This window comes from Rhinatrema bivittatum, chromosome 9 (genome assembly GCF_901001135.1).
Source record: "Rhinatrema bivittatum chromosome 9, aRhiBiv1.1, whole genome shotgun sequence".
Classification (NCBI taxonomy): domain Eukaryota; kingdom Metazoa; phylum Chordata; class Amphibia; order Gymnophiona; family Rhinatrematidae; genus Rhinatrema; species Rhinatrema bivittatum.
This window is the reverse complement of record NC_042623.1, coordinates 94,967,966-94,991,338: the sequence shown is the minus strand read 5'-3', so window position 1 is coordinate 94,991,338 and position 23,373 is coordinate 94,967,966.

Genomic DNA, 23,373 nt, shown 5'->3' with positions numbered 1-23,373 from the left:
GTGGCTACAGCCCAGGGCGGTCCGGGGGCGTGGCCGCGCCCTCCGTACCCGCCCCCAGGTCGCGGCCCGGCGTGCAAGAGGCCCGCTGGCGCGCGGGGATTTACGCCTCCCTCTGGGAGGCGTAAATCCCCCGACAAAGGTAAGGTGGGGGCTTAGACAGGGCCGGGTAGGTGGGTTAGGTAGGGGAAGGGAGGGGAAGGTGAGGGGAGGGCAAAAGGAAGTTCCCTCCAAGGCCGCTCCGATTTTGGAGCGGCCTCGGAGGGAACTTCCTGCTAATGGCAGTGGCTATTCTCTAGGTGAACTTAATAGCAGGTAATGGACTTCTCCTCCAAGAACTTATCCAGTCCTTTTTTAAACACAGCTATACTAACTGCACTAACCACATCCTCTGGCAACAAATTCCAGAGTTTAATTGTGCGTTGAGTAAAAAAGAACTTTCTCCGATTAGTTTTAAAAGTGCCCCATGCTAACTTCATGGAGTGCCCCCTAGTCTTTCTACTATCTGAAAGAGTAAATAACCGATTCACATCTACCCGTTCTAGACCTCTCATGATTTTAAACACCTCTATCATATCCCCCCTCATTCGTCTCTTCTCCAAGCTGAAAAGTCCTAACCTCTTTAGTCTTTCTTCATAGGGGAGCTGTTCCATTCCCCTTATCATTTTGGTAGCCCTTCTCTGTACCTTCTCCATCGCAATTATATTTTTTTTGAGATGCGGCGACGATGTTCTGCATGTAGAGTTTCTGAACTGCGGGCTTTGTCTTGTGGGGAACCGTCCCTGCGAGTGTCTCCAGGAGCAGTCCATATGCAAACTGTTCTGTATTTTTGGCCAAAGGTGGCCTCGGATTTTCACTAGAATCAATCAATCCCTGATGACTCTTTGCAGGGAGAGAGAGGTGGAGGAATATTGCCTGTTACGGACCTCAGGTGTCAAGCGGCATAACTCGAGGCATGGGAGGTTTCTAAACATCTCAGGAAGACCAACCGGCTGTTTATACTCCACAGTAAGAGTAAACAGGGTGAACCGCCATCACGGGCTATGATAGACTGCTGGATTAAGAAGGTTAATATGGCCATGTATGTGGATGCTAAGCAGCCATTTCCTAGTCAGGTTAGCACTCATTCCACTAGGACTCAGGCAATGTCTTGGGCGGAGATTAGATGGTTGTCTCCCATTGAGATTTGCCGAGCTGTGACGTGTTGTTTCTTACACAACTTCCAGGCATTATCACCTCGATGTGCAAGCCTGGGACGATGCAGCCTTCGCAAATGTGGTGTTGTTTGGACTGTGGGCAGTCTCCTGCCCTTTTTGGGAGTAGCTTTGATACATCCCACTAGTGTGGATTAACCTATCTGAATTCTAAGAAAGGAGAAATTACTACTTACCTGATAGATTCTTTTTCTTTAATGAGGACAGGATAATCCACCTTCCCACCCTTGGATGCCAGATGGTGGTACTATTCTCCTCCTGAGTGGCTGTGTTTCCAGGCATTACTGGTAAGTATCAGATCCAGTCCCTAGATTAGTAATATTGCATTCCTTGTCTGACCTCAGTATTGTCCTGTTAATTGTTTGAATGGTTGTCTTAATGGTTATGATCATGTATTCTTTAGTTGTCCACAGTTGGCTTTTGCAGAGAATACCGGCGGACTGATACCGATGCAGGGGTCCGCCGTGACATCAGCTTTGCTCCGTCTCTATCCACTGGTAGAGGTGCATAACCCACTGGTGTGGATTAACCTGTCCTCATTAAAAAAAAGGAAATTATCAGGTATAGTAATTTCTCCATTGAGAGCTAGATGTTGTAAGCAAGTTTAGGGGTGCAGGGACCTGTCTGCTACAGGACACTTTCAATTGCCCATCCAGTGGTCGACCCCTATCACATGGTAGGAGCACAAGATGGTGCTGGCCGTCCATTGCTCCTACCATGTGACAGGGGCTGACCAATGGCACCGGTAGCCCTTGTGACATAGTATGGGCAAAGGCTATCGGTGCCATTTTGATTACTGGCAGCCGACGGTCCCAGTGCAGGAGGTCGTTCCCGGACCCCCGCTGGACTTTTGGCAAGTCTTGTGGGGGTCAGGAGGGTCCCCCAAGACTTTCCAAAAGTCCCTGGTGGTCCAGCCCCTCACATGGTAGGAGCACAAGATGGCGCCGATGGCCATGTGACAGGGGCTGACCAATGGCACCGGTAGCCCCTGTGACATAGTATGGGCAAAGGCTATCGGCGCCATTTTGATCGAGGCAGGCCCGAAAGTCAGACGGCACGGAGGGAGAAATCCCTCGTGTGACCCCGCTGGACCACCAGGGATGTTAGTAAGTCTTGGGGAGGGATCATGATGGTGGGGGGCGGGGGTTGTATTACAGTGAATTTTAATGCTTGGGGTGTTTTTTTATTTAAAAAAAATAAAATGTGCCCCTCCCCCCATACAAACTCGAAAAACTAATTTTCCTCGTAGTTCGGGGAAAATCAGTTTTGGGGTTCGGGGCCCCCGACCCACGACAAATTAGGAAATTTCGTTGAAATTGCCTAATTCGTGATAAATGAACCACATCTCTAGTATTTATCAGATTTGGCAGAATATAACATTTAAAAAATAATAATTCCTGTCTCTAACATCCTGGCTACTAAGCACCAGTTTACCCTAAAGAATATAAGAATATAAGTTATGCCATACTGGGTCAGACCAAGGGTCCATCCAGCTCAGTATCCTGTTTCCAACAGTGGCCAATCCAAGCCACAAGAACCTGGCAAGTACTCAAGCATTAGATAAATCACAAGCTGCTATTGCTTATTTATTACTGTAATAACAGTTTATGGATTTTTCCTCTAGGATCTTATCCAAACCTTTTTTAAACCCAGTTACACTAATTGTTGTAACCACATCCTCTGGCAATGAATTCCAGAGCTTAACTATGCACTGAGAGAAAAAGAATTTTCTTTGATTTGTTTTAAGTGAGCTATTTGCTAACTTCATAGAGTGCCCCCCTGGTCCTTCTATTATCTGAGCGAGTAAATAACTAATTTAAATCAACTTGTTCAAGTCCTTTCATGATTTTGTAGACTTCTATCATATTCCTTGTCAGTCGTATGTTCTCTAAGCTGAGCAGCCCTAACTTCTTTAGCCTTTCCTCACAGGGCAGCCGTTCAATGCCCCTTATCATTTTGGTCACCTTTCTCTGCACTTTCTCCAGTGCAGCTATATCCTTTTTGAGATGCGATTTCCAGTTCAGTTTTTGTCTGCACTTTTCCATTTATATTTTATGGTCTGTTTAGTCTGTATTTGGTGAGGGTCTGTCTGTAATCTGCATGTGTGACGAGGAGAGGTATTCTGCTAGTGTACAGTTTCTATAGCAGCTTGGCTTGTTCTGTTTTCCTATTAGGGGATGTTTTAGTTTTTTAGGGCATGTTGTAATGTTTGCATTGTTACCTTTTCATAGATAGGGTTGTTGCTGTTTGAGTGCTGGCAGTTAGTGCTGTTTTGATATAGAAAATGTATTGTATTGTAATTCAGTTTTCTTGTGGCTTTCAAAGAGTCAAGCCATTCACACATGCCATAAACCTTAGTCTGCTTAATATATTAACACTTAAGACTAACTTACTTACCCCTGGTACAGCTTCAGGCAATCTTCCCTGTTTACCTCTGAAGCAGACTCCTGCTGGAGAATGTAGGCAAGGAAGGAGACTTGAGTCTGGGATGGGTTCTGGCGGAGCTACTGGCTGCCTGGGGGCTTGCTTCTGGGTCTCTTCCCTTACTGCTCACCACCGTCTCTCGTCATGGCATCTCCTCTCTCCAGTCTCCTGGCCTCACCTAGTCTTCTCCCTCCTCAATAGCAGGGAGTGCTGGTCTGCTTCGGACTCTCCTTTTACTCTTCCTCTCTGGTCACTCTCAGGGTTCACTCCCCGGGTCTCTCTCAGGGTTCACTTTTCCTTTCTTCCTTATCCCCCCCCCCCCCGTCTTATACTTTCTAGCTGATAAATATGCATAAGCTCATACATAATCACGTGATGGGTGGAGGGTATTTACCCCATTGCAGGTCTTTTTCTCCCTCTCCATTTCTTTGGGGGGAGACCTGCCACATCTGTATGCCAAGCTGTGTGCCAAAGTGTTTTTTCTGTCTCAGACTGCCCCCCTTTCTTCCAAGGGTGTGGGTCTTTCTGACCTCTGGACTCTGTTGGTCGATCTATGACTCCTGCTTAAAGGCTTAGTTTAGGGGCTTAGGTGTTGTATTGTCCTTCTGTCTTCTTTCTTTATTTAAACAAGTACTTACAAACAGGCAGATCTAGATAACGAATCCTTCAGTGCCCGGTTCTCATCAGGGCAAGGTTTCTTCTTTTTTCACTGAGACAGTGTTTTTGGGGCCTGTCAATATTGACGGCATATTTCTTGGTTATTATGATTCATATTTTCTGCTTTCAGATGGTAAAACATGGGATATCTCCCTACAGTGTAGGGATTCTTATTTCTGAGTTAATAACCATGGAGTAAAGTTTTTTTTTGACTGTATCAGGATTTGGTTTTGATGGTGATTTGGAAACCAAAATAAACAATTGCCATACTTGTCTTAGCTTTGACATAGGCTACTGAAGAGCTGAAGGCAGCACCTTTCTAGAGGGAGTGAAGTTAACTTTGAGCTTTTTTTTCCTCTGTCTCCTTCTGCTGGCAGGAGGACATAACCCACTGGGCTGGCATGACTAAAGGAAAGAAAATTAACAGGTAAGTTGAAATTTCACCTTTATCTGGTTGGTTTATATAACTAGTTCCACATTTTAGTTTTTTCCTGAAATTTTAAGAAGCAGTTTTTACGCTTGTACTTTTTTTGCTTTGACAAACATTTTCTGATTTGTTAGTGCTATTTTATTTTCACTTTGTTTATACAGTAATATTTAGCAGGAGAAGCAATGGTAGATATACTTAAGAAAGTATAGTTGTAAACGCCTAGATTAAAAGATTTTGTTTCCAGTTTATTCTTCCCTTGCCTGTGGGACACAAGCATCAACTGTGATTGTTTCCATTGGGCTACATGCAAATAAAATGGTCCTAATTTATTGTGAAATAGTGAAACTTTATTATTTTGTCTTTTTTTAAAAATAATTGAAAAGTTCATGTAATGTATTCTATTTTATGGATGTTAATTTGTTACCCACCCAGAATGGTAGATGGGTGGGCTATAAATATTTTAAATAAATAAATAAATAAATAAATATAACATATTATAGAATCACAGTGTTTGCTTGAGTACCATATCAGGTGGCATGGAATAATTAGGGCACGCTGACCTGGGAGTGAGTATAAAGAGCAAAGTCAAACAGAGCAAATGAATGGTACTAAAGGTATAAAGAGCATGTGGTGGATGAGGAGAGCAGAAAGGTAATCTGATTTTTGCAGTGAGAGTCAAGAGAGAAACGCTTTTGTGTGTATGTGTGTGTTTAGGATAGGACATTTGGATGGCATATAAGGCATGAGTGGAGCTGCACCATCCGTCTGATGAGAATAGTTATATATTTTCAGTTTTGAAGTTTTCAGTGCTTAAAATAATAGTACTAGTTATAATCTCCAAAGCAATTTTGTATTTTTCTTCACTTTTTTGCTTTTTCTTTTGAGGAAGCAAGATAGCCTTTATTTCCTAATTGGTGTTGTATGGATATATAAGATAATATTCTTTTATAAATAACACCTTAACAGCTATTCATGTGGCTGTTTAAGCCTAAAGAATTCTCTTTATGTTACATTTACTCTGCAATACACATTGGGGTAGATTTTAAAACCCCTGCGCGCGTAAATCCGGGAGGATTTACGCGCGCAGGGTACTTGCGCGCCGGCGCGCCTATTTTGCATAGGCCACCGGCGTGCACAAAGCCCCGGGACGCGCGTAAGTCTCGGGGCTTCGTAAAAGGGGCGGGAAGGGGCGTGTCCGGGGGCGTGACGACGGTTCGGGGGCGGGCCGGGAGGGCGGTCCCGAGTCCCCCGGCACTGCGGCCTGTGCCGGGGGATGCTGGGGCGGCGCGCGCAAGTTACGCCTGCTTCAGGGGTACTTGAGGTAGATCTTCAAAACATACGTGCGCGTGCTTACTTTTGTTCGCGCCACTGGTGCGAACAAAAGTACACCAGGTTTTATAAGATGCGCGCATAGCCGCACGTATCTTATAAAATCTGGGGTCGGCGCACGCAAGGCTGTGCAAAATCGGCAGCCTGCGCGCGCCGAGCCGCTCAGCCTGCCTCCGTTACCTCCGAGGCTGCTCCAAAATCGGAGCAGCCTCGGAGGAAACTTTTCTTCCGTATTCCCCCACCTTCCCTTCCCTTCCCCTATCTACCCCACCCCCCAGCCCTACCTAAACCCCCCCCTTCCTTTGTTGGGCAAGTTACGCCTGCTTGAAGCAGGCGTAACTTGCGCGCGCCGCCCCGGCATCCCTTGGCACAGGCCGAGGTGCCGGGGGACTCGGGACCGTCCTCCCGGCCCACCCCTGAACCATCGCCATGCCCCGGACCTGCCCCGGACTGCCCCTGCCCCCGGACACTCCCCTAGGCCACGCCCCCTCCCGCCCCCCTCCCGCCCCTTTTACGAAGCCCCGGGACTTACGCGCATCCCGTGGCCTTGCGTGCACCGGCGGCCTATGCAAAATAGGTGCGCCGGCATGCGAGTGCCCTGCGCGCGTAAATCCGGGAGGATTTACGCGCGCAGGGTTTTTAAAATCTACCCCATTAGGTTATAGTCAAATAAAATACCAATAAAAGCTGCATTACAGTTTTGCTAAATAGGAAAGAAGATGTTCACCTACCAAACTTTTATATTGCTAGCTTAGAGAAGCCAGTGTAGATAGAAGAAAGAACATAAGGATATTAGTACTCCAAAGCCTGGATTAAGAAGATCATAATTCACTGTCCTTTGTGATTTCATGTTTATTCCTATTCTAAAACAATAAAAAAAACCTGGTTAGCTGGTCTATAGACCATTAGTTTATAAACTGGTCAATATATAGTAAGCTGGTGAGTGGCAAGAATATCTGGGGAAAGTTACCACATGTAACTTTTCTCAGATATTCAGCAGGGCTTGCTTGCACAAGTCTGCCGTTGAATATACTTGGATAAAGTTACACATGTAGGACAAGTTATTTATTTGTGGACAATAATTTGCCACACAAGTGAGTGATGTCATCCGATGGTGCCAAGATGGAAAAACTCTTTTTGGAGTTCAGAAAACACTCAGGTTTACTGAGTATGTGTGGATGTTCCTGGGCAAGTTTGCTCAGTTTTTTTTCTTCTGCTTGTGTGAATGAACACATTTTTGCTTGTTTTCTCAAGCTGCTTCTTGAAATTTTTCAATAATTTAATTTTTTTCTTGTTTTACTGACTTCTTTTCTCTTTTTGCGAATCTCCAAATAGTCTTTGAATTCGGTTGCTATCATTTTTTTCCTCTAAATTGAGTTCAACCTCGCTTCTGAGCTGTTCACTATGGCAGACATCAAACTAGGCTTTAAAAGATGCTCCCATTGCTTCTCCAAAATGATCTATCCCACCAGCTTGACTGAGGTACTTCCTGTTTGGGACAGTCCCATGATGTTACTACTACCCTTAACCAATAAGCCTTATACTTTTGATGCAGCTCCAACATTGCTTTCTGCTTCAATGGCAAGAGGTAATGGAGATTTGGACTCAGACAGCAACCAACAAGGGCCCTGACTTTGACGGTTCGGGAAACTAAGTATGGGGAGGACTTGTATGGCGCGGCAGATGCTACCATAAGCTTGCTGAGCAGACTGGATGGAATTTCTGCCGTCATTTCTGTTTCTATGTATGTAAAACTGTAGTGCCTGTGCTTGAATGTCAACCATTACTAGCTGCAGGACCATTCCCTAAATCTAAAAGGAAAATAGTTTCAGCACAGGCACTATTCCTCTTCTAGTAAAGAGGGAGAAAAGTGGTGATATTTGGCATTGAACCACTCAGGAACCAAGCAGACTGTATTGGTGCTAATAAGGTATCAATGCAGAAAGCAGCGCTTTGACATTATCACTCCAGCGCAGATTTTTCACTAGCACCATCAAAACGTAAAGGTACTGTATCCTTGCTGGCAACACAAATGTCTTTTTGCCAAGACTCATACATCAGCAGCAAACAAACAAAAAAAATTGTTGCATTCTGAATCTACTCCGGACAACCATTCTATGCACATCCTAGTTCCTGAGTCAGATTATTCTTCCACTGAAGTTCCCCTTGTGAAATGAGAACATCACACCTTCATAAAGAAAATTTGACTGGATTTCATCAAGAATTATTTTGTTATCATTCCAGGCTCACCTCCTTCTCTATCCCAGCTAGAACAAATGTCTCTCATTTTGGAGTCTATGGCAACAAAATTTGAACTCCATCATATCAATCCATACCAAAGTTCATGCACACTGAATCACTGGCAAAGTCTCAGGGGGTCCCTTTCTCTAAAAATATGACAACCTCAGAAGAACCACCTCATAGCAGGGTTGGCCAACTCTGGTTCTCAAGAGCCAGAATAAGCCTGGTTTTCAAGATATCCCCACTGAATATTCATGAAATAGATTTACTTGCACTGCTTCCATGGGATTCAGATCTTTCTCATGAATATTCATGAACCAGGCCTTTTTTGGATTTTGAGGGCCTGAGTTAGCCACCCCTGACCTACTGTGTTGTCAGATTGTCAGGAAGAATCACAATCATCATATCCTTTTTGTCATACTATTTAGGTGCTGATAAGTGCACAGGTTTTCTATTGAACCCTTCTGCACAGCCTCCCAGTAAGTGCATCTCTACTAGAGGATATGTCATATCCTTTCTTTCTCCAAAAAATAGCAAAATTAATTCCATTTATTTTACAGGCGTCAGAGCCAAGGGAAGATATATTTGGTGTACTAAAACATATACAAATAAATAAACTGCAAACAAGGATGAGGATAGGCACCCTTATGTAAATTACCAGTAGCAAGAAAATTGGATCTTAAATACAAGATTCTGCCTTGTCCTGGTTATCAAAATATACAACTCCCGCATGATTCAGTAGTACTAGAATCAGCTTTGTAGAAACACATTCTAGTACCCCTGAGGAAAAAGGTGCCAAGTACCTTGACAAAACATTTTTTCTAATCAGTTATGTTAACATCTATGATAGTTGCTTACCAATTATATATGGTACAATGCATGTATAATTTCTTGCAAAACCTGTAAGACCTGACCTAGCAGCTTACTTCAGACTTCATAGATTGTTTTATTCCCATGCTTCAGGAGGCAGAAGAATGTGGAAAACACACAATTCGGTCATCTTATGATACATCTAAGAGAACTGCAATAGCCAAAGAAGCCAGAAGAATAATATGACGGTAGGCTTCAGGTCTTTGCAAAGATGTTAATGAAAAACTTGCAGATGCTGCATGTACAAAGGCTAATCTTTAAGGAGAAAATGTAAAAAGAACAGTGGCAATCATTAATGATCACAGTTCCACTTTCCTTACATTCAGGCCTATCCTGTAAAGTGCGGCTGCGTTTACCCTGCTCCTAAGCCGCTTTTTACTCACGTTCCGGCCACGTTAGCCCTTCCTGCGATCCCGAATCCCCTTTAACCTACTCCTACCGTGTCCTAAATTCCCCGGGCAACCCCTTCCGCCCGCGGCATGTATATTGCATGCAAACGAGCGAATTAGCTCGCTAGTGCATGCAAAGGAGCGAATTAGCTATTCCCTAGCATCCCGTAACCCGCGCCCCGACTATCACTAGTTTTCCCTGCCGTTTTGTCGCACGTTTAACCTGCAAACTTACCGCCTACCCTGACCCCTGCGGTAGAGGCAGGGGTAAGGGTAGATGGCAAGCTTTCCCCCAGCCCCCGCTCACCTGCCCCGGCCGCGATCATGGGTACCGGTCTCCGTGGCAGCCCCAGTCCTCTCCCCTGCTCCCGAAGCCAAAAAAAAAAAAAAAAGCGAAAAAAACGTTGCAGCCCCCCTCCGATGTCCGGACTGGGGCTGCCACGGAGACTGCAACGGCAAAGCGACTTTTCGGTTTTTTTTTGCTTCACCGCTGTCAGTGTGCCCCCTCCTCTCGGAGCAGGGCGCGAAAAGCAGCCTTGCTCCGGGAGGAGGGGGTACACTGACAGCGGTGAAGCAACGGCGAAGACAGCAGCGAAGCAACGGCGAAGCGACTTTTCGGGTTTTTTTTTGCTTCGCCGCTGTCAGTGTACCCCCTCCTCTCGGAGCAGGGCGCGAAAAGCAGCCTTGCTCCGGGAGGAGGGGGAGACACTGACAGTGGCGAAGCAACGGTGAAGACAGCGGCGAAGCAAAAAAAAACCAAAAGCAATTTTGGTTTTTTTTTTTCAAAAGCGACAATTTTTTTTTTTTCCAAAAGCGACTTACTTTTGGGATCTGTCAAGATCCCAAAAGTAAGTCGCTTTTGGACGCCTGCCAACTTACTTTTCTGAAGCCATCATCAGGAACACATGCGATCGTAGCTCCTCCCGACGAAGATGGCCGCCTGCACGGGGAAAGTGTGCAATTGGCCGCTGAAGACGTGACGTCACGACGTCACTTTTTGTCTGTGGATGAGTATGCAGTGCATTTATTTACTCTTGCCTCTGAACTTCAGTGGGGCAGTGACAACTTGATTGCAGTTTTCAGACAAGAACTCTCTGAGTGCATAAAAGATGAGCTGGCTGCTGGGGACCTGCTGGATTCCTTTGAAGGTTTAATTAGCTTAGCGGTATGGCTAGACTTTAGGCTCCAGGAGCGGGCCAGAGAGAGAGGATTGGCTCACCGCCCAATCTGCCTCATCCCAAATTTACAGTGACTCAGAACCTGGACCAAGATCTGCACCTCTCCACAACTGCTAGCACCAGTCTCTTGGGGACATTCTTGTTGATGCTCTTGCCTTGCTGGATACCGACGCTGGGGGCAGTTTTATCCATGAGACTCTGGTCCAACACTACCGCATACTGACGGTTCCCTTGGACATCCTGCTCTCGATTTCCGTTTACGGAGAACCTTTTCCCAGAAATGTTACAAGAGCAACTTGACCATACAAACAGGGATCCTGCATGGAGAGCAAATCAGCCTATGTGTGTTGCCCAAGGCAGTCAATGCAGTTATCATGGGCCTGTCGTGGTTCATGCTACATCAGCCCCACATCGATTGGACCATGTTGTAAACTGCCAGATGGAGCCCTAGCTGTCATGAGCAATGTCTTACCAGAGTGATACCTGTGGTGCTTGTTGCTTGGACAGTAACCTCAGAGCTTCCAGGTCGGCCACCACAATATACCAAGTTTGCAGACGTTTTCATGCTGCCTCGTCACTCATATAACTGTGCTATAGACTTGGTCCTTGACAAGGTTCCACCCAGAGACAGAGAATACCTTGCTGTGTGCCCCTGAAACAGAGGCTGTGATCAAATATATTAAAGAGAACTTGGGCAGAGGTGTCATTTGCCCCTCTTTTTCATTTGCAGAAACTGGATTCTTTTTTGTTACAAAGAAGAACAGGTTGTTATGTCCCTGTATTATTTATTGTGATCTTAACTCTATTACCAAGAAGAATCTCTATCCTCTTTCCTTGATCTCCAAGCTCTTTGACCACCTTCGGGCATGCAAATATTTACCAAGTTGGATCTTTGGGGGGTATACAACCTAATAAGAATTTGAAAGGGTGATGAGTCGAAGACCACCTTTAACACTCATTACGGACACTATGAAAACCTAGTGATGCACTTTGGGTTGCGCAACGCCGCTCCCTCTGTTTTTCAATTTATAGTAAATGAGATCTTCCGGGACCTTCTCTACTCCCGTGTGATAGTTTATCTGGATGGTATTCTAATCTTTTCAAAGCCATTGTCAGAGCACTAAAATCATGTGAAACAGTTACTCCAGAGACTCCGTGAGCACCACCCCTATACCAAGTTAGAGAAGTATATCTTCAAACAGGAAGAACTTCCCTTCTTGGGATATATTATCTCTCGTCAAGGCTTCTGTATTGACCCAGATAAATTAAGAGCCATACTGGAATGGCCCTGGCCTGTGGGCCTTAAGGCGCTTCATTGCTTTCTGGGGTTCGCAAATTAATATAGGCAATTTAACCATGATTACTACTCTTTGGTGGCCCCACTCATATCCCTAACTAAAAAAAGCTCAGATACCAAGAACTGGACCATGGACTTTTGAGCATCTCAAAGAGGTATAAACCCTTGATCTTGTCTACACTTCCCAGATCCGTTCAAGACATCCATCTTGGAGGTAGATGCATCCTGCCTTTGGGTAGGCACTGTCTTCCTACAGCATAACCATAATTGTACATTCGTGACCTACTCCTCCTTCTCAAAGAAATTCTCTCTGGCAGAGAAGAATTTTACCATTGGAGATCGTGAGCTATTAGCGGTCAACCTAGCTTTGGCAGAATGGTGACACCTGTTGGAAGGAGGTAAGCACCCAGTAACTATGTATATGGATCACAAAATCCTAGAGCATCTAGCACAAGTGCAGACACTGAACCCTTGGCAAGCCTGCTGGTCATTTTTTAATTGGTTTGACTTTGAGTTGCGTTAATGTTGCACTGAGAAGAACCAATGAGCCGATGCGCTCTAACGTTCAACACTACTGGTGTCCTTAGATGAACACTAATGTGAAGTGATACATAGAGTCTTGCCTCATATGTGCGAGCACAACCTTGGGGGTTGTTACAGCCACTGCCCCAAGGAACCCTGGACCTATAAGGCCACTGACTTCATCAGTGATCTTCTCTTCTTTCACGGCAACACCACCATACGAGTGGTAGTGGATAGATTTTCTAAGATGGCTCATTTCACGCCCCTACCATGCCTTCCATCCGTGCCTGAACTGGCTAAACTCTGCTAACATATCTTCCGTCTGCACAGGCTTCCCCTTCACATCCTCTCGGACCGGGGAGTTCAGTTCACAGCCGACTACTAGGAAGGCTTTTGCAGGAAGCTTGTAATTGCATTGGATTTCACCTCAGCTTACCACCCCCAAAACAATGGAAAACTGAGCGGCTAAATCAGAGAATCAGAGCCTATGTGAAGTATCGTCAGGATAATTTAACTTATTTATTTAAAAGTCATTTATGAATCACTCTTCCTGATTAAGAATTGCTCAAATGATGTACAATAAATATCATAATACACAGCAGCTAAAATAAAACTAGAACAGAACAGAAATCTCACACATAATGAAAATCTACACATATAATTAAAATAATTAAAATGATTAAAACGTTGAGACTGTTTTTGCTGTGCATCTCGCCTAACAACCTAGTTTAGCCCCTTCAATATACTTTATTTACTGCTACTTCTCAACCTAATATAGCCTCTTCCATAAACCTTAGTTACAACTGCTGCTCATCAGCCATGTTTTCAGCCCTCTTTGAAATTTCAAAAGATTTTATTCTTCTCTTAGCCCCCCAGGAAGCTCATGCCACAACTTTGTAATTGATATAGTAAAAGATCTTTTTTTAGCTAATTTTTCTAAAAGCTTTTACTGTTGGTAATTGTAGCTGCAATTTTTGATTCGATCTTTGTTCCCTCCCACTAATACACCAATTAATTCGTCCATTTAATTGTGGTGGTCCCAAGCCATGTAGCATTTTAAAAGCCAGCAAAAGATTTTTTAAAATATACCTCTGTGCAACTGGCAACCAATGTAAATTTACCAGCAATGGGGATGCTGGAACACTTCTTGCACAATCTAGTAGCACCTGCACTGCCGCATTTTGGACCACTTGCAACTTTCTTGTTTCCTTACTTGGTAATCCCAAGTATATGGCATTATAGTAGTCCAGAAGTGACAGAATGAGGGCACAGGCTATCGTTTTTAATGCCTCCAAAATTAAAAAAAGCTGTAACTGTCTAATCCATTTTACTCTGCAAAACGCTGTTCTTGCTACAGATGCCACCTGTTTCTGAAAAGATAAAGTTGAGTCCAGTTTTACGCCCAAGAATTTTACCTCTTCTGCCACTAATAACCTCACCCTTTTTAAAATAGGTTGAGAAAACTCATATCCTGTACCATCTCTGAAGTTCACACTATATTTCATGGGTCCATTCCTTGTGACTAACAAGCTTAAACTTATGGCATCTTTACGAATTCATGATGCTTTCCACGTCTCATTGTTGAGATCTGCTATTCTCTCTTAGCCGAGAAGATCTACCTCTTTTAAGGCCCCCAGACTACCGAAGTTGCTGCGGAAGAAGACACTTAATTCAAGGACCTGGAGATTTTAGATTCCCGAAGAGTCTGAAACCAGTTGCAGTCTCTTATCTCCTGGAAGAACTATGGACCCAAGGAGAATTTTTGGGAGCTGGCTTTCAACCTGCAAGCTCCCCAACTCATACCTGAATTCCACAGGAGATACCCCAGGAAGCCTAAGCCCAAAAGATGGGGGAGGGACTTTGGAGGGGGTACTGTTACATTTGGCAGATCACAGGACTGCCCTGTGAGCCGCCACACTCACCCCCAATGCTGACAGATGCTCCTGGAGGCCTCCTGTCATGGTAGAATGCTGCATGCTGCCGAGTGCTGCTGACGCAGCTAGGCCACAGCCTACTCTTAAGTGCACACACGCATATGTGCGCATTTAATAGAGGGCCCGCGGTGGGAAATACTGAGCGGCGCCTTCTGATGACGTCAGCCCAACTAGGCTATTTAAACTAGGGCCCAACAGCATTACCTCACCTCCACAACGAGTTTTCTGCCTTGCAGTTCGTGTTGCTTGCGTGTTCCTGGTTCTTGTATTCCTGCATCCAGCCTTGTCTTGTCCAGTCTTGTCTCTCCAGCTTTGTCCTCCAGCCTTGCCTCGTCCAGCCTTGCCTCATCCCACCTTGTCTTCTCCAGCTTTCTTTATCCATTCACCTTGTTCAGTCTCACCTTGTCTTGTCCAGTGTCTTCATCCACCCCTGGACAGACGTCCGGATCTTGACCTCTTGCTTGGACCTGGCTTTGATTTCCTGCCACCAAGACCTGACCTGTAGCTTGGATCCGACCATAAATGCCTGCTACCTGGACCTGTCCCCTTGTTTGGATCTGACCACAATTGCCTGTCCCCTGGATCCTACCTCTTGCCTGGATCTGACCATTCTTATTAGCTGCCTGCCCCGACCTTGGCCTGTCTCTGAGTACTTTAGTTTGCTGCCTGCCCTGACCTTAGTGTTCCTTTGGATTGTAACTTGCTTTACCACCCTAGGGAACTGCCTAAGTCCTGCCGACCTCCAGAATCCAAGGGCTCAACCTGTAGGTTTGGTGGCTGGTATAGGTGAAGCTCCAGACTGTCCCACTAAAGGATGCATTTGCCAGCTGCCGGTGTAGGCCTCGTAGGTTCACCCTTGAGCTGCATCAACCTCGCCTTGGCACAAAGGGCTCACACACACACCATCCTTCACAAGTAGAATTCCTTAGCATTCTCCCTCCAGTTATGAAGTCAGATTTGATCATGTTATGATCACTATTGTCAAATGGTCCTAGCAGCATTAACCTTTTCACCAAATTATATTTTCTACTTAGGATTAGGTCTAAAATAGCTCTCCTCTTGTTGGTTCTTGTACCAGCTGCTCCATGAAGCATTCATTTATTTCATCTTGTTGTGTTCTGCGGTCGTGGCACCCCACGACCGCGGCCCCCTACCTTATCCGCGGTGTTCCTGCGCTGCGGGAGCCACGGGGGAGGGATCCGATCCTGGCCATCGTTCCCCACATGGCCTCCCGAGCTGCCCGCTGCAGGGGGAGCCGTCCTGCTCCCCCCTCGCGGCGTCCAGTGGCGTCTCTCCTCTGCGGGACAAAATCAAAGATGGCCGCAGCCATTTTTAGGCACGAGGCCATGCCTCCTCATTAGCCTTAAAGGGACATGATCCCTTTAACCAGGCTCAGCTGTTCCCTATGAGCTGAAGCAGAGGAAGTATAAAGGGAGACTTCCTCTGCTCATTCCTCGACTTGGCAACGTCTTCGATTGCTGTCTAGTCCGCTTGCTTCGGTGAGTTCCTTGAGCTTGGCTTCTAGTTCCTGCTTCGTCTTGGTGTTTCTGGTTCCTGACTTCGAATTGGCTTACGGTGATTCTCTGGTTCCTGACTCCGGCTTGGCAAGTGGTAATTCTCTGGTATACGACTTCGGACTGGTGAGCGACGACCCTCTGGCACCCGACCTAGGACTCCTTCACGACTACCGTCTGCAAGGGCCCACCTAAGTCCCAGTGGCCCGGGTCCCAACGGGCTCCTTCCGGGGGGACCGCGGGCTTCCAGGGTGAAGCTCCAGTAAGCCCTTGCACCGTCTCCTGACTTCTCAAAGGTCCACCTAAGTCCCAGTGGTCTGGGTCCCTACGGGCTCCTCCTGGGGGGACCACAGACTTCCAGGGGTGAAGACTCAGCTCCTCTTCTCGTCTCTTCATCTGCTTCCGCAGTCACCTCAGTCTCCAGTGCCAGGGGTCAGCTGGTCCGGTCTCCTGCTCTGCCTCACCACCCGACGAGAGAACCTACGGACCCTCCGAAAGGTATACCATCCTCCCGTCGGCCAAGGGTTCACAACCTGAGCATAACACATCTAGAAACTTTACCTCCATAGCATGCTCTGATGGACATTTACTCAGTCAATACTGGGATAATTGAAATCATCTATTATTCCTGCATTGCTGTTATTGTTCACTTTAATGATTTTCATTAGCATTTCATCATCTGTCTATTCATTCTGGCCGGATGAATGGTAGTACACCCCCACTGTTATTCTGCTTTCCCTTCTCACACAGAATTTCTATCCATAAAGATTCTAAGGTTCCTTTTGTTTCTTGTAGAACATTTATCCTGTTTGACTATGCCCTCTTTAACATATAGCACCACTTCTCCACTATTTTGATCCATCCTATCATTGTTATAAAATTTGTCCCATTGGTTAACCACCTCCCACCAGGTCTCTGAGATGCCAATTATATCTACCTTTTCATTCAGTACTAAGCATTCTAACTCTACCATCTTATTTTTTAGACTTCTAGCATTTGTATACAGACATTTCAAAGTATGTATTTTGTTTGTATTAACAACCTGTTTTATCAGTTGACAGGGGTAATTTGGAATTCTTTTGCTCTGTCTGCTCTTTACTTAAAGGCATATGGGCTATTTTAGCATTTATTGCAATGTCTCTATCAGCATGTCCTAACATCCCTGTTTTGTTAATATCATTCAAAGATACATCATTTTGAGCCATGCATTTCTGAGTGACTTGCTGCTTTCCCACATTATCTAGCTCTGTCTCCTTTTTAAAGGTTAGTGCCAGCAGCCCGGTTCCACTCTCGTTAAGGTGAAGCCTATCCCACCGGAATAGGTCACCTCTTCCCCAGAATGTTCCCCAGTTCCTGACAAATCTAAAACTCTGTTCCCTGCAGTATCATCTCATCCACTCATTAAGACTCTGGAGCTTTGTCTGCTTCAAGGGTTCTGCGCATGGAATGGGGAGTATTTCTGAGAATGTAAACCTGGAGGTTTTGGATTTTATTTTCCTACCTAAGAACCTAAATTTAGCCTCCAGAGCCTCCCTCCTGCCTTTTCCTATGTTATTGGTGCTCACATGTACCATGACAGTTGCTTCTCCTCAGCACTGCTCCTCCAAGTTACATTGATGACGGATGCCTCCACAAATTATTGGAGAGTCCTCCCAATCCCTTTAGAACTCAAGGAACTTGGTCATTCATGGACAATTTCAGATCAGTTTCCTAGAATTGAGAGTGATTAGATACGCTCTTACAACTTTCTCTCACCTCCTCTATGGGAATAGCATTCTTGAACAAACTGACTACCAAGTAGTCATGTTCTTTGTGAAAATGCAAGGAGGTCCAGGATCATGGGCTTTTGCCAGAGACGATAAAATATGGGAATGGACATGCAAACATCAAGCTGACCTGCAACCAATCTATCTTTCAAGGATCTCTAAGATGTGGGAGATCAGAAGAGTTTTTCATGTTCATGAATGGTCTGTGCAACAATCTACAGCTGACAGACTGTTCAGTCTATGGGGAATTGCAGCAATGAAAGTGTTTGCATGAGAAAAAAAACAGAAAACCGTTCTTCCCTGTAAACTCTGATTCACTCAGGAAGCTTTTCTGCTAGACTAGAATGCAGATTTCATGTATGCTTTTCCATCAATTCCTCTGATAGCCAGAACAGTACAAAAAAAGTTCAAAGACCGGGCCTGTCTGATCCCCCTAGCTCTAGTGTGGCTTAGACATGTTTGGTTTGCATACCTCATGCAGCTCTCCAGCAGTCCACTGGTCCCTTTTTTGTCAGATCCATCTTTATTAACTCAAGAAGAGGGAAGTCTATTTCATCCAAACCTTCATTCATTTAATCTTGACTGCTTAGATGTTGTGAGCTCAATGATTTCCAAATTGTCCTTATCCAAGAAAGTTGAGGACATATTAGTGTCTGCTAAGATATCATCAATTAGGAGACCCTATAATTGTAAATGGAAACTTTTTCCACATGATGTTCACAAAGTTCCTTGGATCTGTTTGCATGCTATGCAAAAGAGTTTGTGAGCTATTTGTTCTTTCTGCTTCAGGTCTTAACACCTCATAAGTATCTAAGTGCCCTAGCAACTTACCATGCTGAAATCAAGGGTAAGCCAATCTTCACTCATCTCTTAGTTTCCAAGCTAATTAAAGGCTTATGGCGTAGGAAACCTTCATTTGTAAAACCATCCCTTCTGTGGGACCTAAATGTAGATCTGGCACAACTGATGAAGGCAACATTTGAAACTCTGGAGTCGGCTTCTCACAAGTTTCCAACATGGAAAGTTATATTATTTAGGCTTTGGTTCATTATCGGGCCGATACAGAAAAACCCGCGGGAGAGCCGGCAAGCGCCCAGGCCACTCTCCTGGGCACGTGATTCAGTATTGGCCCGTATGCAAATGAGGGCCCATGGTAAAAGGAGGCGCTAGGGACACTAGCGTATCCCTAGCGCCTTGTTTGTGACAGAAGCGGCAGCTGTCAGTGGGTTTGACAGCCGACGCTCAATTTTACTGGCGTTGGTTCTCGAACCCGCTGACAGCCACGGGTTTGTAAAATGGATGCTGGCTAAATTAAGCATCTGTCTTACAACCTGTGGGCCACGGGCAGATTTAAATTTAAATTTTTTTTTTTTTTTTTTTTTTGGGGCCTCCAACTATGATATTAAGTCAGAGGGTGAACAGAAAAGCATTTTTTTATGCTTTTCTGTACACTTTCCCGGTGCCGGCTGAAATTAACTCCTGCCTTTGGCAGGCATTAATTTCTGAAAGTAAAATGTGCAGCTTTGCTGCACATTTTATTTTCTGTATCACATGGGAATGACTAATAGGCCCATCAACATGCATTTGCATGTTGTGGGCGCTATTAGTTTCAGAGGGTTGGCTGCACATTTTCCATGCGCTATTACCCCTTACTGTATAAGGGGTAAAATTAGCACGTCAAAAACGCGCAGCCAAATGGGGGCTAACAGTGCGCTCAGCCTGAGCGCACTTTACTGCATCGGCCCGTATGTTCCTTATGTGCAGTTCTACCTAAATAGGATAGTGCACCCACCTGAAGTTTCTACCAAAAGTAGTATCTGCTTTCCATATTTATCAAGCCATCATGTTACCTCGTTCTTTCCGAGGCCACATGTGCATGAAGCTGAGAAACCCCTTCATACCTTAGACCTGTGGTTCCCAAACCTGTCCTGAAGAACCCCCATTCAGTCAGGTTTTCAAGATATCTACAATGTATATGCATGAGATACATTTGCATGCGCACAGTGCATGCACATTTTACCTCATGCATATTCATTGTGGATATCCTGAAAACCCGACTGGCTGGGGATCTTCCAGGACAGGATTGGGAACCATAGGTCTAAGGTATGCATTAGACAATAAAAGAACCTTTGCTTATTACAAAATAAGAACTCAGCCACATCAGTAGGCTTCATAATTATTCATCTCTTACATTCCTAACAGATTTGGCAAAGCAGTGGTCAAATGTACATTGTTCAACTGTCTAGCAGACTGTATCTTGCACTAGCAGGCCTACAAGTTACAAGTACCATTGAGGCTCATCAAGTGAGAACCATGGTTGCATCAGTGGCTCATCTCCTAGCCGTACCTCTTGGAAACATCTGCAAAGCACCAACATGGTCGTCAGTACATACCTTTACGTCCCATTTAGGTTTGGACAATCTCTTAAAGAGTGACAGTAATTTTGGACAATCAGTTTAGCGCAGCTTATTCACCCAGCAGTCTCCTGCCTCCCTGGAGAGTTGACTGTCTAGGTAGAAGAACTTTTATGCATCAATAAAAATGTTTATGGAAAAAAAGAATTAGCTCTAAAATCGACTGAGGGGGCTCATGTGGAAACACCCTCATGGGAGTTCCTGCACCTGCTCAGAACAGCAAAAGCTCTACGAGCTTAGAGAGAAGGGTTTGGTGCTGCTAGATGACATCACTGACATGTCATGGCTTATTCATACTGCTCTCTAATGTGAATCCTGTTTACAGTAAGCAAACTTGCTTTTTTTATGGAATACCAAGAGTAGATTCTAAGGAAATTAAATCAATTCTTAAATCTTATGATAATGTAGGGCAATATGGTTTTTGAAATGTGACATAGTGGTCAATGCACAAATGTAGCAAATGTTGTGTGTGTGTGTGTATATATATATATATATATATATATACATGTATATACATGTATATTTATTTAGCCATTTTATATACCATCGTTCCAAATGAAGATCACAACAGTGACATCATGACATATATAATATGAATTGACAAATACTATGACTTAATGTGTTCATATAACAATCAGTTTAAAGATAGACACATGTGATGACTAAAGTTCTCAGGGGCACATATGTTGACTAGTGTTATCGGGGGTGAATATGAGCAGTATTTTTAACTCAGTGTACTGCTGGGATATGAGGGTGGTGGAAAAGAAAAAGGTTTCAGTTTCAGGTTTATTTATTTGGGAGGGATTGGGAAGTAATATGATAAGAACATAAGAACATAAGAAATTGCTTATGTTCTTATGTTCTTATCATATCACTTCCCAATCCCTCCTAAATAAACAAACCTGAAACTGAAACCTTTTTCTTTTGATAATGAAAATTGAAAAGTTCTGTGGTATTACGTTCACTAGTTAGTTCTTAATGAATTTTCCCATGTTTTGGTTAGTATTGAGATCAGAGTTGGGTTATAGGAATTTTGGAATAACCATGTTTTTAGGTCCCGTTTGAATTTCTTTGTTTCTAGAATCAGTTGTAGGGTCTCAGATAGAGAGTTCCATAGTCACGGGCCTGCAGTGGAGAATATATTTTTGATAGATGCGTATTCTGTATTGATGGCACAGCTAGTAATCCTTTGAAATCTTAATGATCTCTGAGGCTTGTATAGGTGTAACGCTACCCCCCCAACCAGACCAGTGTTGTTAAAGTGGAGGGTGGTATGTATTACTGTTAGGACTTTGTAATGGATTCGGGATTGCACAGGTAGCCAATGAAGCGCTATCAGTGATTGCGAGATGTGATCACATTTCCTGGATCCTGTTAAGAGTCTAGCTGCAGCATTTTGTAATAGTTGTAGTTTTTTTAGAAGACAGATATTCTGAGTAGAAGTGAGTTGCAGTAGCCTAGGTTTGAAAAAATGAGGCTTTGCATATATGTATCAAAATTATGGTATTTACAAAATCCAGTGGTAGCAAGTATTTCCCATATGATTTGATAAGAACATAAGAACATAAGAAGAACATAAGAAAATGCCGTACTGGGTCAGACCAAGGGTCCATCAAGCCCAGCATCCTGTTTCCAACAGTGGCCAATCCAGGCCATAAGAACCTGGCAAGTACCCAAAAACTAAGTCTGTTCCATGTTACCATTGCTAATGGCAGTGGCTATTCTCTAAGGGGCGGATTTTAAAAGGCCTGCACGTGTAAATCCTTTCGGATTTATGTGCAGGACCCTCGTGCGCCAGCGCGCGTAAAGCCCCGGGACGTGCGTAGGTCCCGGGGCTTTCGAAAAGGGGCGGGAGGGGGCGTGTCCGGGGCATTCCCGAAACGACGTGGCGTTTCGGGGGTGGGCCCGGGGGGCGTGGTGCCGGCACGGGGGCGTGGTCGAGTCCTCCGGACCAGCCCCCGGGACTGGAGGACAGAGCGGGGCTGCCGGCCGACAAAGGTAGGGGGGGGTTTTAGATAGGGCCGGGGGGGTAGGTTAGGTAGGGGAAGGGAGGAGAAGGTGGGGGGAGGGTGAAGGAAAGTTCCCTCCGAGGCCGCTCCGAAATCAGAGCGGCCTCGGAGGGAACAGGCAGCGCGCGCTGGGCTCGGCGCGCGCAGGTTGCACAAATGTGCACCCCCTTGCGCGCGCCGACCCCGGATTTTATAAGATACGCGCGGCTACACGCGTATCTTATAAAATCCAGCGTACTTTTGTTCGTGCCTGGTGCGCGAACAAAAGTACGCGATCTCGTTATTTTTTAAAGATCTACCCCTATGTGAACTTAATAGCAGGTAATGGACTTCTCCAATTATTTATCCAATCCTTTTTTAAACACAGCTACACTAACTGCACTAACCACATCCTCTGGCAACAAATTCCATGCTGTATTTTTTGGATACATTTATATTACACCTAAAAGTTATTTTTCCCTTTTGTGTTTTTTTTATGTGGGGGAGGAAAAGAAGTGAACTGAGGGAATGTGGAAAAGCACTCTCATGGGGGCATTAATTGGTATAAAAAAAACAATGTTTGTTCCTTAAGTTTCAAAAATCAGAGAAACCCTCAAAACTAGTGAAAGTATTTGACTTCCAAAATTATTCTTGTTTCTTTTGAAATTGAGGACATTGACCCCACAGGTTCCTCCAGTTCACTCAAAACCTGTATGCAGTCTGGCACCATGAGCCTTCATTTGCAACTACTTGGTGATTTCTGACTTCCCATTTTATATATCTCTTCCCAAATTGCATTTATTCCACTCATTGAAGTGATGGTCCTTGGCTGGGGGCCATGCACCAGGGTTCTTTGTGGAACCCTCCAATCATGGCTACTGAATCTGGCTGCTAGATGTTATCTTTAAGCAATGGCCATTACTCTCTTTCTTCTGGGGTATGTGAATTCTGTCTCCACAGCATCCCCAGTCTCTACCAACCTAGGGAGCAGAAGACTCAACTTGGGCATTGAACTGGGGACCTTCCACCTGGCAGTGCACAGTACTTACCACCTGATCCACCGGGACAGCCCAGGAATTATTATTATTATTATTTATTTATTTATTTATTTATTTATTTATTTATTTATTTATTTATTTATTTATTTATTTAAAAACATTTCTATACCGTCTTTCACAAACAAGGTTTGACCAAAACGGTTTACAAAGT